This window comes from Macaca nemestrina, chromosome 18, assembly GCF_043159975.1.
Source record: "Macaca nemestrina isolate mMacNem1 chromosome 18, mMacNem.hap1, whole genome shotgun sequence".
Taxonomy (NCBI): Eukaryota; Metazoa; Chordata; class Mammalia; order Primates; family Cercopithecidae; genus Macaca; species Macaca nemestrina.
In genome coordinates, this window is record NC_092142.1 from 8,348,391 (window position 1) to 8,365,062 (window position 16,672).

General features: G+C 39.6%; 1 long non-coding RNA gene across 3 annotated transcripts in view; it reads left to right on the forward strand.

The window, feature by feature from the left end:
* Positions 1-284: 284 nt before the first annotated feature.
* LOC105467806 (uncharacterized) overlaps positions 285-16,672 on the forward strand; it is a 64,405-nt gene continuing 48,017 nt past the window's right edge. The window contains exon 1 of one of the 3 annotated variants that reach the window (XR_011616282.1): positions 285-462. This is a non-coding gene — a long non-coding RNA (uncharacterized lncRNA). The remainder of the gene's footprint in view (positions 463-16,672) is intronic. The other 2 variants (XR_979140.2, XR_979142.2) reach the window with 2 other exon arrangements.

Sequence of the window (16,672 nt, forward strand, 5' to 3'; positions counted from 1 at the left end):
TCAGGAGGCTGAGGCAGGAGAATGGCGTGAACCCGGGAGGCGGAGCTTGCAGTGAGCCCAGATCGCGCCACTGCACTCCAGCCTGGGCGACAGAGCAAGACTCCCTCTCAAAAAAAAAAAAAGGAGGGCCCGAGGAAGTTCGCGCCCTGCGACGGCCCGGAGCGGCTTTTGTGTCCAGGGCCTGGGAGTGGGAGGGCAGTAGGCGGGACATGGGCGGGTCGGGGGCGTGCGGTAGGCTCGACCAGGTTGGTTTCTGTTTCTTCGGTCGGACGTCATGTTGCGCCTGCGCAGTTGACCTGTGCTTTTTCCCGGGCGCGGGAAAGTTGGTGATGAAGAACCCGGAAATATGCCATCTTAGTCATCTTTGTTCTTTGTTCCGCTACCCCTCCGTCCAGACAATGACAAGACATTTAATAAGGTCAGCAGCCATGGTGATGGGGAAGGCGTTTATTTGAGAGGCAGGTAAGAGGAAAAATTGACAGAGATTTTACAGAAAGAAAAGTTGAGACTTTATACTCAAAAGCTAGATTTAGGTCAATAAAAACAACAATGATGATAATATTGATTCATACATTTATCATGCTTTTCAGTTTATCTGAAGGAGTGTTTATCTCCTTCAACCTTCCCGGTAACCCAATGGGTACGTCAAAGATTAAAATTGTTAATGTGTATGATGTGCTTAGTCCTGGCTGTGTATGCTACTGAGTACTCAGTCAGTGACGGTCATAGTTGAGGTTATTGTTGGCCTTAATCAAGATTCTCGTTGTTGACAATGTTCTTTTGTTAAGAAAAGTGGATTTTATCCACTTGAAGAGGTTCAGTCCAGAGAGAAGCCTCGAGAGACCTTAGCACAAAAGAAAAGAATGAGGTACTAGAAAACCCTCAGAGACAGCCTCTCGTCTCCGGGGTGAGATACTAATAGAAACAACGGCTATCGGGTGCTTCCCAGGGCTGCCCCACCTGACAGAGACTCTGGTGTCCATTCATGAAAAATCTCTGATTATGAAACTGATCATCTGCTTTGCCCCGTGTGTGCTTTCTTTCCAGGTTGTTGACTGTATCTTTACTTGGACTTATCCTTCATGTACACAGTGTAGTGAAAGGAACTCTGGCTACAGATTAAGCAGCAGTGGACTTGCATATTATTTCAAGTACTTCTTTTTTATTGGTACAAATTTCAGGGGTACAGTGCAGTTTTGTTACATGGATGTGTTGTGTAGTGGTAAACTCTGGGTATTTATTTATTTTATTATTATTATTATTATTATTGAGACAGTCTTACTCTATTGCCCAGGCTGGAGTACAGTGGTGCAATCTCAGTTCACTGCAACCTCTGCCTTCTGGGTTCAAGTGATTCTTCTGCCTCAGCCTCCCAAGTAACTGGGACTACAGGCATGCACCACCATGCTTGGGTAATTTTTGTATTCTTAGTAGAGTTGGGGTTTTACCATGTTGCCCAGGCTGGTCTTGAACTCCTGACCTCAGGTGATCCTCCCACCTCGACTTCCCAAAGTGTTGGGATTACAGGTGTGAGCCACCGTGCCTGGCCAACTCTGGGCTTTTGGTGTAACCATCACCCAATTAGTGTACATTGTACTCATTAAGTCATTCCTCACCTCATTTCTTTTTTTAAAAAAAAAAAAATGTTTTTGGCTTACTGTTTAATTCAGAAAGTGGGTAAAAAGTAACAAAACTTTCTGGTTTCTCCTTGTTTCTCACCTGTCAAAATCAGGATAGTATCTACCTCATAGCATTTGTTTCACGCTGGTGGTATCCTCATATATTTTCTATGCAGCGGGGAGTTGAAAGATGTAGATTTATCTTTTTTCTGCCTTTTTTTTCTAGTATTTCTGTGGCTTGTGTGACCTTAAGACTTTGACCAGTAAATCTGAGAGGAATCTGGAGAATTCCAAATGGCAATAATCAAATTTAAACCAGCTTTCAGGGCAGCTTGCCTTAAAATCTTATTAGCCAGGGATGGCTAAAAAGAGGCTTGACAAACACTTCTAGCCTCAGAGCTGAAATGTGTTTCTCAGGATCAGTCCATGGGTGCTGACTCTTTGCACCCATTTCTCTAGGATGGGCAACGCTGACTCCTTTTTCCTCTGATGTTGTTCACTGTTCTGGACCAGAATAAATTCAACCATCACACCAGCACTGGCAAATATGCTGTAGTGGGCAGTTGGTGCCAATGTTGGTAATTTTTTTTTTTTTTTCCAGATTTCAGAAGCTTTAGATTTAAAGGTGACGAGGTCTCAATAGCAGGAAGGGGCTGCAACACTGCCTTAAAATCTTTGATTTCTCTTGGGACAGGTTTCTCTCCTTTCCCACCATGATAGCACCTAGCCATATATCATCTCTTCTCTTCTGATAACTCATTTATCAGGCAACATAAGAATGTGAATTGCTCTATGACAATTTAATTTCTAAATAACTTAAGTTTGAGCTCTTTATATACTCAAGTGATTTGTTCTTACTTTACCTTTTATTTTTCATAGAAGCATTTTAAATAAACATCTCACTTTCCCTTCTGCTCTCTAAAGAAAAATTTATCCAACACAATATACCTTTTCTCTAAGGATTCAAGGTCAAATGTCAAACAGGTTCTTTGGGCGAGGGTAACATAAAAAGAGGATGCTCTGGGGTTGACTCAGGTGGGAAGGCAGGTTTGTCTTAGCACTAAATGCCCCCAGAAATCCTCAGCTTTTGAAACTACTCTGTCTGCTTTTTGTGTGATTTTTAAGACTTGCTCTTTTTCCTCACTGTAAGTCTGGCATCCGATTTTACTTCTAATTATCATCAACTTCCAGAAAACTCCTTTTCTTCTCGCAATTTGTGGCTTTTAATCTACTTCCCTCTGTGAAGCTAGATTATGAAAGTTTATTATACTGGTTACCCAGGCAAAAGAAAACAGGCTTGGAGAAAAAGTACCGGGGGGCAATCCCCTAGGTCAAAGTGCTTGAATTCGAGAGGCTCTATTTTGTGAAATATTCTCCAGCCACCCAGAAACCTGACTGCGTCTTGTTCATTGTTGCTCTGGTTTCAGTGATGGTGTCCTCTTTCAAATTCATGTTGAAACATATTCACTAATGCAGTAGTATTATGAGATGTTGCTTGTGGGAGGTGTTAAGTCATGTGAGTTCTGCCCTCATAAATAAGATGAGCACTCTTATAAAAGGGCTCAAGACTGAGAGGAGCAGACTCTTGCCCTTCTGCCTTTCACCATGTGAGAACACAGAAGCAAGGCAGCATCTTGGAAGCAGAGAGCAGCTCTCCACAGACACCAATGCCAATGCCTTGATCTTGGACTTCCCAGTTCCCAGCACTGTAAGAAATTAATTTTTGTTCTTTATAAATTACCCAGTCCAAGATATTTTGTTATAGCAGCACACACAGAACAAGCCAGTTGTGAAGACTGATAACTGGTGATTCATTGTTGAGAGTGGCCACAAATGGGCAGATAAAAAAGCATCACCAGCATTTTGATATGTGTAGCATTTGTTTGCTTTGTTTTGTTTATTTATATTTATTCTGATATCAAGACTCTGACTCATAAAGCATAAGAGAGGTAGAAGAGGAAATTCTATCTCAGTGGAGAAATATACATGAAGGCATATGATACAGAGACTGTGTTATCTACTGGAAGAATAAAATTAGTTAAGGTAGGATTTCGTAGATAGTGCAAAAGCCATCTTCACACTGTTTTGAAAGGCATTGGAATGGGCTTCCGGCCAATAATCTCCCTGATACCCAGGTAAAAATGAATCTGAAATCTCATTAAAGATGTATCTTCTCCCAAGGGCTCTTACCAGGAGGGTAAACTCTTCAAACTCACATTGGGACTCTTGCTTTACCTTTTCTTCTGTTTTATGAGGATCCAGAATCATCAGAGTCATCATAATTTCTTCTATCATTCTTTATTGAAGTGAGTACTACTAATTCACATGGAGGAGTCAATGGTGGTCATTTTTTAACAGCAAGAAGCAATACTTGTGTGGTTAGGCAAATATCAGAAGAAGTGGGAAAGGTCTAGAAAAAATAAACCAAGGAGAATAAAAAACAATTGTGCTATTTTTTGCAATTTTGGACAAAAGTAGACTCACAAAAGTGGTTTTACAAACATCTTCTTTGCCATTTCCTAGAATACTGGCCAGATTTAGGATCCCATGGAAGTAAAGTTACTGTGTCAAACCCTGTGTAAATCAACAAGAAAGGATTTACCTGTGGCTTGTCTAGGTTGCCTCTTGAATGAAGCCCTTGAAATTAACGTAGAAAAAGCTACTGCCTCCCATAATCACTATCTTTTCCTAGTTAATAAGTATTATTACCCTATCACTTATCCTTATAGAACTATTCCACAAAACCTCCTCCAGGAAAGAAACCTTATCTTCATTGTTTTCTGAATACTTTGCTGAAGATCTCCTGCTCTTTTCCCAAATTGTCATCCAAAACTCCTTATTCACCTGGCTCTCGAGTCTGCAGATCTTGTCTTCATGAAATTTTTATTATATCCAACGTCTGCCCAATCTCAGGGTTCTCAATAGATCATCTTTGCCTTTTTATTTATTTTTTTCATGTTTTGTTTTGTTTCTCCATTTCTTTTCTTTCTTTCTTTCTTTTAATTTCATGGGTTTTTGGAGGACAGGTGGTATTTGGTTACACAGTAAGTTCTTTAGTGGTGATATGTGAGATTTTGGTGCACCCATTATGTTGGATCATACGTAAGAGTAGGCCAAAAACTTTTGAAAATCTCAGTGCTAAAGGTTTGAAAATAAAGTTGCATGGAAGTTGATGTGATCTCAGTTGGGAAAGGATATAAGGGGTCGTGAGTTGTGTTGGGTTAGAAGTTGGGAAGTCCACTAATATGGTGCTATTTTCAAGTAGTCTTGGGCCTATGGTTTCCACTAAAGTGAAGGAATACTCTTACCGTTGATCATCTTGGAAAGCAATTATTCCTGGGACAGGGAATGAGAAGGATTAAGTGTAGGTGACAGTTTGGCATAAGTAAAATCTTTCCCCCCCATTTGGGACAGAATCAATGGTAAAGAGGCACCCATTATGTTTCAGTGTAGAGAGTGGTAAGCTGCCGAATAAAGAAGTGTCAGAGGCACAGCTTTGTACAGCACCAAAGGAGGGTTTCTGTCATTGTAAGATTTATTTGCAATATATTTGCTGTCTTAATCCCCAGCCTTCCATATATTTTCAAAGCTGCAGCCCAGACTCAGGTGTGCTTGAGGAATTAGGCAAGGGCCCTGTCCTCACTTGGGAGGTGGCCCGGTGTGGTAGCAACAATGAACTCTGAGAGCAGAGCCACGTGCAGTGACAATCTCAGGAGGTCAGCAGCAGTGTTGGCAGCAGTGTGGTGGCAGAGCAAGGAGGCCAGAACAGAGGAAACGCAAGCACCTGTTCCTCAGCACACTTGAGCTTGCATTCTGCAAAAGCCTTAGGCAGCGGTGGAGCATGCATCAGGGCCGAATTCCAGCAGCCCCTGTGGATTGCTTTTCCTTCTTTTCTTCATCTTATTATCTCTTGCTTCATTTCTTCCTTTCTGTCTTTCTTCTTCCCCTTATTTCTTTTTGTTTTCCTTTCTTTCCATTTTTTTTTCTTTGTTAGGGGTTAGAGTTCTCTTTCCTTACATTTTCCTTTCCTTCCTTGTTTTCTATCTACCTTCTTTCAACATTTCTTCCTTTCCTTTTATGACCTGACCATATTAGTCCTCTTTCCATTGCAAATGAAAACATCTAATAACCTAATACTGTATTGGCTTGCAAAATGTATTGGCTTGTGGAAAAAAAAAATTGAGTTTAACCCAGCATTTGATTGGCTAACAAAACTGATGTCTGGAGGGCTCTATTGAGGCAGTGAGAGCTGCCATTCATTGCAACGATATCATCAGGGCTCCATTCCTCTCCACGTGTTTGCCTGCTTTCCTCTCTGCTGCCTGATCATAAGGCAGGACTTCTCCAGTAAGAGCATAGATGATGACCAGTAGCTACAAATTTATATTCTCCCGTTGCAAAGAGAGTGTATTATTCCTAGTGATGCAATGAGGAAAAAGATAGTTTTTGGCATTATTGCCAAAAGATGCAAAGCCTAAATTTAAAAACGGGAGGAATGGAGACTATTATTCTAAGTGAAGTAACTCAGGAATGGAAAACCAAACATCGTATGTTCTCACTCATAAGTGGGAGCTAAGCTACGAGGATGTAAAGGCATAAGAATGATACAATGGACTTTGATGACTCAAGGGGAAAGAGTGGGAAAGGGTTGAGGAATAAAAGACTACAAATTGGATTCAGTGTATACTGCTTAGGTGATGGGTGCACACAAATCTCACAAACCACCGCCAAAGAACTTTCTCCGGTAACCAAATACCACCTGTTCCCCAAAAACCTATGGAAATAAAAAAATTTTTTAAATGAGGGGAAATCAGGCAAACCAACATTAAGGGACATTCCAGAGAACAACTTGCCTTCAGTTTTCACACAATTTCACTGCCATGAAAGACAAAGAAAGGCTGGGAAACTGTTTCCAATCATGAAACATGGCAGGTAGGCAATGTGTGACCTTGGCTTGGATCCTGGAATTTAAAATGTTGTAAGGGACATTGTTAACACACTTTACTAAATTTCAAAACATTAGATAATGATATTGTGTCCACATTAAAGTGCTTGAATTTGATTTTTTTGGTTTTTTGGTTTTTTTGTTTTTTTTGACAGAGTCTTACTCTGTCACCCAGGCTGGAGTGCAGTGGTGCAATCTTGACTCTGTAGCCTCCACTCCCAGGCTCAAGCAATCCTCCCACCTCAGCCCCCAAGTAGCTGGGACTACAGATGTGTTCTACCACACCCATTTAATTTTTGTGTTTTTATTACAGGCAGAGTTTCGCCATGTTGGACAGGCTGGTCTCAAACTCCTGACCTCAAGCGATTTACCTGCCTTGGCCACCCAAAGTGCTTGGATTACAAGCATGAGCCACCGTGCGCCAGCCTTGAATTTGATAATTATATTATGGTTACATAGGAGAATGTTCCTGTTCTTAGAATTTACCTGCTGAAATATTTTGTAATAAAGTATCATTGTAGCTGTGACTTGTTCTCAAGTGATGCAGAAAAAAAATATAGACTTTATACTCACAGATTCATATATATACGCACCCCCCCCACACACTGAGAGAGTGAGAATGAGAAAGAGTCAGAACATATTGAAGTGTTAACGTATTTAAAAACTGTAAATCTATTTGAAGGATATCAAGATAATCGCATCTTTGCAATTTTCAACTTTTTAGAAAAGTTTTAAAGATGTTTTTAAATAGAAAGAAACAAAAGCAAAACAGTTTCTCTTTCACAGTGTTCACAGAAAGTATGAGAATTCAATGATTTTGGTTTGGCTATATTAATATCACAAGCTATAGCTGGACAACGGTTGTGGGTCCTCATGGATAGAGGAGCTCAGGTCATATGGGTGTTGGTTCAGTGCCACCTAAACAAAGAACGGGGGTAGGGGGAGCTCCTAAAGGAGAACTGAGGTCCTATCCCCAAATAAGGGGAAGCGGATGCTGATAGATAAAACAACAATTGTCTAGTTCACTCTTACCTCCCTTCACTGTAAGACAAAACTGCAAAATTCTGAAGCATTATCTTCAGTGTTTGCCTTAAACTACCATTAAAAGTTTGAGCAGCACTTAATGAGCTCAAAGCAACCTTCGCATCTGAGATTCTACAAAGCCATTCCAACTTCTTTTTCCTGTTTAGATGAAAGACAGTGAACTCATTGGCTGATCTTAACACACACATCAATTAATTTAATTGACTTAAAGGTTGTTCTTACATAAAATGCTACTCTTTGAATTGTTCTAAAAGACATCAATTTGTCATTAAAAAAATACCTAACGGAAGCTTTAATTTTTTCCTCCAATTCCTTTAATGTCTGTTTCGCTAAATGCTTAGCAACAAAAGGCTGGCTTGGGTTAGGGTTTCTTTGCCAAGATAAAAATAATCTAAAATTTAGATGTGTCTGCAGTGATCATGGCAGTGTAAATTAATTAGCCACGCTGAGCCTGAATCAGCAGTGTCTCTGAATTGATCTTGCTTTTATGCTGCTCTGTTTTCTAAAATGTGTTCACCCTTGAAAGTAGCCATTCTTGTGATTACTTCCCTTTCTCACTCAGAAACCACAGTTGGCAAAAAAGTTCTTTTTTTTTAGTGTCGAAGTTAATAATACATTAATAAATATTGGAATTTGAATTTTGTGCCAGCAGCCAAGCTAAAGGCTACATGCCAAGGATGAGGATACAAAAATAAATAAGAGATTATCCCTATCCTCGGGGAGTTTACATTCTTTTGGGGAGGTATTAAAATATGTATACCAAAAGTTAAATTATGCAATGTCAAACAACAAGCCATGTCATGAGGTAAGTTGGGTTTCGATGCCAAGAAATAACTACAAATACAGTGATGTAGAGAAAGTAGTTTATGTTGGGTGACAGGACTAGTCCGAGAAGACTTTTTGAAAGAAGAGAGTTGGAATAACAGTGTTGAATGTGTCTAGATTCCATCCTAAAACTTTATATATCTTTTCAACAGCTTCAGTGAGGTGTTATTTATATAACTCAAAATTCGATTATTTTAAGTGTACAAGACAATGATTTTTAAGTGAATTTACAGAGTTGTGTAACCACCACCACGATACAATTTTATAACATTTCCATCACCCTAAAAAACTCTCTCAAGCCCATTTTCAGTCAATCATTGTTCCTATCTTCAGTCCCAGGGAGCCAGTAACTTGTTATACTTTGCCTTTTCTCGACTTAATGGGTAACCAGAATCACATAATATGTAGTGTTTTCTGTCACTTCATATAATGATTTTAAGGTTCATCTCTGTTGTAGTATGGATGAGTACTTTGTTCTTTTTGATTTCTAAATAATATTTCATTATATGGATAGATCACATCTGATTTATCCAGTCATTAGTTGACATGTATCTGAGTTGCTTCCATTTTCTCACTATTATAAATAATGCCACTATTAACATGCACATAGCAAATTTGGGGGTGGATATATGTTCTCATTTCCTTAAATACTTAGGAATAGAATTGTTGGCCGGGCGTGGTGGCTCACACCTGTAATCCTAGCACTTTGGGAGGCTGAGGTGGGCAGATCACCTGAGGTCAGGAGTTTGAGACCAGCCTGGCCAACATGGTGAAACCCCATTTCTACTAAAAATACAAAAATTAGCCGGGCGTGGTGGCACATGCCTGTAATCCCAGCTACTTGGGAGGCTGAGGCAGAAGAATCACTTGAACCCAGGAGGCAGAGGTTGCAGTGAGCAGAGATCACGCCATTACACTCCAGCCTGGGCGACAAAGCAAGACTCTGTCTCAAAAAAAAAAAAAGAGTGGCTATCACGTGTGGCAAACTTATGCCTAACATTAAGGAAACTGTCTTCCAATGTGGCAGCGTCACTTCACAATCCCATCAGTAGTGTCTAAGGTAGAGCTTTACCTATTATTATTTCACTTAATTATCACATGAGCTCTGTAAGGAGGAGAATTTGAGGAAGTAAGAAATGTTGATTGTCTTACCCAAGTTTATCTATCCCACCATTAGAGAGGCTGAGTTCTAACGAAGGTTTGACTGAATCCAAAACATTTGGATTCAGATTTTGAGGCACACTTTTAAGAAGAGCTTTCGAAATCGGATTCAAAGGGTAATAAGGGTTGATTAATAATGTCTGCCAAGGACCCAGGCTGGAGATCCGCAGCCACTCTGCCGCCTTTACCAGCCCTGGACTGGTGCACAGGCCTCAGTATTCTGCAATAACATGCAATTCTTCTCTTGGCTCCTCACCGTCATTGTTGAAGCCAGAGTAAAGATTATTTCAGAAAAATTCTCTTCTAAACTCCTCTAGCATGGAGACTATCCTCTTACTGCAAAACTGATTGCATTGTATTATAATATTCTGTTCAATACCTGTCTGTCCCGCTGGGGGGAGAGCATCCGACGGAAAGATGATCGCTTCTGCTCAGTATCCCTACCCAGTAAGAGTGCCTCGCTTAGAAATGGTGCCCAATGAGTGCTACTTTGATTGAATAAATGGAAGAATAAAAGTGAGCATAAAATTAGATTTCTCCTTTCTATTTTAAACATGGTGAAGCAAAGAGATGTGGACTTTGAATAATGTACCACATCTAGAGAACCAAAGAAAGACAGAGAGAGGAGCCTTGAGTCCCCAAATTTCTTAATCATTGAGCTTCAGCTCACTTCTCGAGAGAAATTGGCCTCTGTCTGTGGCTGCAAAGCGATTGATGTGGCCCGTTAGATTGTGCTGATGCTGGAATGTATTGAGACGAAGGCTTCCAGGATACAAGGCTCTCCCTTGGTTTAAAGTGAAAAGTGAACAAGCCATGGTCTACCCGATGTGCAGAGAAGAAAACGCAGAACGAAGGATTTCCCAGCAACATTTAAACAAAACTTTAAAAGATAATGTTTTGACCCAATGCAGTTGGTCAGTGGGTGGCCTGTGAATGTTATGTAATTATATCATCAACAAAGAAGGATGCAAAATTCTTTAATTCAGAAGCATGGTGCTGGAGCCCACAGTCCTCCTTTTCTGCAATCTCTCTCTTTCTGTCAGCAGAAAGACAAAAGAGAATGTGTTAACAGTATTCAGTATTAAAATGATGAAGTTGGGGTTTATTTTTTTTATAATTTTCAATGTTTTTATGCAAAAACGTTAATTATAGCAAAATACATATTATTTTTAAGGCTTCGATACTCTTTTAAGCAGTGATTTTTCATTGGCATAAACATATCAAGAAACAAAGTCATATTAGATAACAAAAATGGTTTTATGCAAATAACACTCTCCATCTCTGTTGGAAAAGCGTTATGCCAAGCTCTCTAATTCCATGAGATCTTACCTAGCAGAGGTGAAGGTGAGCAGAAGGGAGTTGCAGGAAGAGTGGTCTATGAAGGGGCTGGTGGTAGAACTCAGCATAGTGAACTTGAGAGATTAAAGGCAGAACATCTTAGCTGAGTGTGGTGGCTCACGCCTGTAATCCCAGCACTTTGGGAGGCCAAGGTGGGTGGATCATCTGAGGTCAGGAGTTCGAGACCAGCCTGGCCAACATGGCAAAACCCCACCCATCTCTACTAAAAATACAAAAATTAGCCGGGCCTGGTGGCATGCACCTGTAATCCCAGCTACTGGGCAGGGAGCTGAGGCAAAAGAATTGCTTGAACCCAGGAGGCAGAGATTGCAGTGAGACGAGATTGCACCACTACACTCTAGCCTGGGCAACCGAGCAAGACTCCGTCAAAAAAAAAAAAAAAAAAAGCAGAACGTCTGGATTTTAGAGCAAGGGATAACATAAAGGGGAGGTGTGCACCAACTCTTATAAGACCTCAAGTAGGGTATTCAGGATAGGATGCAACTTGGTAGTTTAATATTTATCAAACTTAAGGATGAGTTGTAAGAAAGTACAAGAATACTCTTTACTCAATTGTTTACAAAAGTATCTCCTTTTGAATCACTGACTTTTCGTTCTATATACCTTATATCTGTAAGTATGCACCAGTACCTTTTCGGGTAACACACATATACATATATACAAATATATAATGTACACATACAAAGATTATAGATAGATATAGACATATAGATATAGATATATTATAGATAGATAGATTATAGATTATAGATAGTAAATATTAGAGAGAGAGATAGATTTAAATATAGATCTAATTTCCCTCATTTGGGGTAAATTGAATTATCATATCCCTTTATTCCTAAATTCTTCAATGTCTTTTTGAAAAGCAAGGATAGTCTCTTACATAAACACAATGCAATAATCAAAAACAGAAACTTCAGCTTTGACACAATGCTATAATTTAATCCAGAGCCCATACTCAAATGTGACAATAATCCAAATATTGCCCACTATAGCTAATGCTTTCCTCTGTGTGCAATTCAGGATCATGCTTTAGATTCCTTTAGCCCACTTACGCCTACTGTTCCATTATTGGAACACTAAGCATGTGAGAGTTATATCCTACTGCTCAAGGTTATTATATACGATTAACATATATTTTTAAATAAATAATGTAAATGGATTATTTATAACTTGAAGGATAAATGCTTGAGGGGATGGGTACCCCATTCTCCGTGATATACTTATTTCCCATTGCATGTCTGTACCAACATATTTCATGTACCTCATATGTGCACCTACTATGTACCTACAAAAATTTTTAAAAATTAAAAATTAAAAAAACATAAAAATAAATAAATAAGTGTGGCCACTTTGTTAAGCTGGCGTCTGCCAGGTTACCTCTTTGTAAAGTTACATTGTATGTTTTGTAAATAATAAGTGATTAGAGGAAAATTCATTTGACTATGTGAATATCCTGTTATCCATCAATCTTTCACTCTCTAATTTTAGCATCCACTGGGGGTTTTCTAAGTCTGCCATTTATTCAATATTTGTTTTTTGGCAATATAAAATAAGAAAAAGCTTCCCTTCCTATTAGTTAATCTATAAATATCATCATGAATTCATAGACTCTTATTTTACTTAATAGGTAATAATGCATTTCTGTCATTGTTTATTTCAATGCTTACATTGTCCCAGATTCGGCCAGTGGGAGCCAGTGTAGAGTTCTGGCCTTAATCCCATGACCAGTGGGAAACATATCACAGGATTTTAGGCAGATGGGTGAAAATATCATATTTGCTCTTTGACAAATTACTCCAGCTAAATCATAAAAAATGATTGGAGGATATTATTTATTGTTATTATTTTATTGTGGTAAGAACACTTAATGGGAGATCTACCCACTTAGCGCATATATATGTAAGTATATATATGTATATATCAGTATATGTATATATGTATATATATGTGTGTATATGTATGCGTATATATGTATATATAATTTTTTTAATGTTTTTTGAGAAAGAGTCTTGCTCTGTCACCCAGGCTGGAGTGCAGTGGTGCAATCTCAGCTCACTGCAACCTCCGCCTCCCGGGTTCAAGTGATTCTCCTACCTCAGCCTCCCAAATAGCTGGGATTAGAGGCATGCACCACCATGCCAGGCTAATTTTTGTATTTTCAGTAGAGACGGGGTTTCACCATGTTGGCCAGACTGGTCTCAAATTCCTGACCTCAGGCGATCTACCTGCCTTGGTGTCCCAAAGTGCTGGGATTACAGGCGTGAGCCACGGTTGCCCAGCCAGCATATTTTTAAATATTCAATACAGTATTGTTACCTATAGGCATAATGTTGTACAGCAGACCTCTAGAGCTTCTTTATCTTGCATGAATGAAACTTTATGCCCATTGAATAACAGCTTCCTGTTTCTCCCTCAGCCCTACCCCTGGCAACCACCATTCTACTTTCTGCTTCTCTGTATTTGAGTATTTTAGATACCTCATACAAGAGGAATTATGTGATATTTGTCCTAACTGACTAATTTCACTGACTGTTATTTCCTCGAGGTTCATCTATGTTGTAGCATATGTCAGAATTGCCTTTTAAAAGCTGGAAAATATTGGCCAGGCGCGGTGGCTCACGGCTGTAATCTCAGCACTTTGGGAGGCTGAGGCGGGTGGATCGGGTTTAGGAGTTTGAGACCAGCCTGGACAACATGGTGAAACTCTGTCTCTAATAAAAATACAAAAATTAGCCAGGCTCGGTGGTGCTCATCTGTAATCCCAGCTACCTGGGAGGCTGAGGCAAAAGAATCGCTTGAACCCACGAGGTGGAGGTTTTCTGTGAGCCAAGATTGCGCCACTGCACTGCAGCCTGGGCGACTCTATCTCCAAAACAAGAATAAATTAAATGAAAGCTGGAAAATATTCCATTGTATGTATACACCACATTTTACGTATCCATTTAGCCATTGATGGACACTTGAATTGCTTTTATATTTTATCTATTGTAAAGAATGCTGCTATAAACGGGGTATACAAACATCTATTCAAGATTCTGCTTTCAAATCTCTCGGCTAAATATCCGGAAGTCTGATGTCTAGATAAGATGACAGTACTATTTCTAATTTTTTGAGGAATCCTCATACTGTTTCCTACGGCAGATGCACCATTTTCATTCCCACCAACAATGTATAAGGGTTCCATTTTTTCATGTCCTCACCAACACATGTCTTCTTTTAAAAAATAATTCTAAGGTAATAGGTGTGAAGTGATACCTCCTTGTGGATTTGACTTGCATTTCCCTGATGAGTGCTGCTGAATATCTCCCCTTATACATGTTGGCCATATGCAGAAATGTCTATTCAAGTCCTTTACCCATTTTCAAATTGGGTTGTTAGGTTTTTTTGTTTTTTTGCTATTGAGTTGTAGGAGTTTCTTAAATATTTTAGTAATTAATCCCTTATCTGGTATGTGGCTTGCAAATATCTTCTTCCATTGCATAGGTTTCCTATCACTTCTTTGATTGTTTCTTTTGCTGTGCAGAAGCTTTGTAGTTTGGAAGTTGTCCCACTTGGTGATTTTGCCTTCATTACCTGTGCTTTGATACATTATCCATGAATTAATTGCCAAGACCAATGTCACAATGTCATGAAGTTTTCCTCCATGTTTTCTCCTAGGAGTTTTACAGTTTCTGTTTAAGCCTTTAATGCATTTTTAGTTGAGCGCTGTGTATGGTATAAGCTATGGGTCCAAATTCATTCTTTTGCATATGGATACAAAGAGAGGATGGTGCAAGAGCTGTGAAGAACATGGGAGGAACATACTGGAAGCTCTCTGTCTCTTTACCCTTCCTATCTATGTGTGTGTTTCTGCCGTATGTGTGCATGTGCATGCATGCGTGTGTGTGTGTGTGTGTGTGTGTGTGTTTCTCTGTCTGTGCTGGTCTTACTGTCTCTCTTTTATGTAAGTACATAGTTTCTTTAACAGTGTGTACTTTTCCCCTAACAACTGTACCCTGATGCTTTTAGAAATTCTCTGAACTATTTTTCCTTTTACTATGGTAATAAGCCTTCAGAAACATAATTGAATTCAGATATTAAATACTGTAAGCACTATCATTTAGCTTCTGATAAAAATGTGCATTATTGTATTTGAAATGACAAAAAAAAGAGTGAATCAAAACAACATTTTTTTTCTTCCTCCTGTGAAGTCTTTGTGTGGAATAACTCAATCTCTTGTAGGCTGCATTCTCTGTGATGTGGGAAATAGAACCAGGGCTATTATGCAGCGATAAGATGTGGTTTCCAATTCTGCAGCACAGTGGGAATCTGCTCCATTGTAGGTTTTATCACCTTCCGATTTGCCAAGTATTTCTAGCAGGGAGAACACAGCACTAATCATGGTGGAAGATGGATACAGGAAAAGAACATGAACTTTGGAGTTAGCCATTCACTTGCTCATTCATTCAATCAAACAATACTTATTGATCACAGATGCTGGACACTCAACTAGGTGCTTGGGGATACAATACCAGACAAGAGTGACAGGATCTGAATTCAAGAGAGCTTGCTAGCACTGCTTTTGCTACGTGGTGGGGGCTTTCATTTTGGTCATTATTTAACTTCGTTGACCCTAGTTTTTGATTTGTGCAGCTCTGTCAACCCTATTAGGGTGATGCCAAACATAACTGGGGGCATAGCAAGAGTTTCTTGCTTAAGCAGTATGGGTCAAGGTGGTCACCACTTTCTATTTAAAGCATTTTGTTTTCAGATTATTACTTTTTTTGAGACAGGGTCTTGCTGTGTTGTACAGGCTGGAGTGCAGTGGTGCAATCATAGCCCACTGCAGCCTCAACCTCCTGGGCTCAAGCAATCCTCCCATCTCAGCCCTCCCAAGTAGCTGGGACTACAGACATGTGCCACAACTTCCAGCTGATTTTTTTTTTTTTCTTTATGTAGAGATGGGATCTCATTGTGTTGCCCAGGCTGGTCTTAAACTCCTGGGCTCAAAACAATTATCTCACCTCAGCTTCCCAAAGTGCTGGAACTATAGGCACCAGTCACCGTGCCCGGCCAGCATTTTCTTTTCTCTTCCACTGAACCCCCAAATGAGGCTTTTAAAATGCTTCTCACTTTTGCTCTTGGTTGATGCATGAGCTCTGTGCTATACGGGCAGCCAACTGGACCTTGCAGATTCATGCTCCAAGGAGGTTAGAAAATTCTCCATTTTTTAGGTTTTTATGCATAGAAAATTGGTCATAAGGTGCTATAAATTTTCCTAAAAGTAGGAGACATCAGAGGGAAAAGAGAAACATTTCTGAGGCAAACTATGGTATTTTCTTTCCCCTGATACTGTTCCCATCTGGTTCCTTTTTCGTAGAATTTGGGCGTTCCTGTAGAGTTAGGAGAGGCACAGAATTAGGAAAAGTTTTGAAAGCTCTGCAGAGTCATTCTCGTGACCTGTGTCAGTCTCGGTCAAAAATATATATGCCGAAACAGACAAGAGGAGTTTCATTAACTGTCCCACTTGTAATTCTTTCATGAAATGAAAATGCTAAAATATTGTACATTAATCTCAGGTAGCTTGGACTTTTCGTCCATATCAGCCTCTGGGCCACTCATGGTCTAATGCTTTGAGACGGGATGCTGGATGCTGCCTGATACTCATTCTTGCCTTCGTTCTTCTTTCTTAGTCACAGAATTCTGATTTTCAGCTAGATACATGACTTCCCAACCA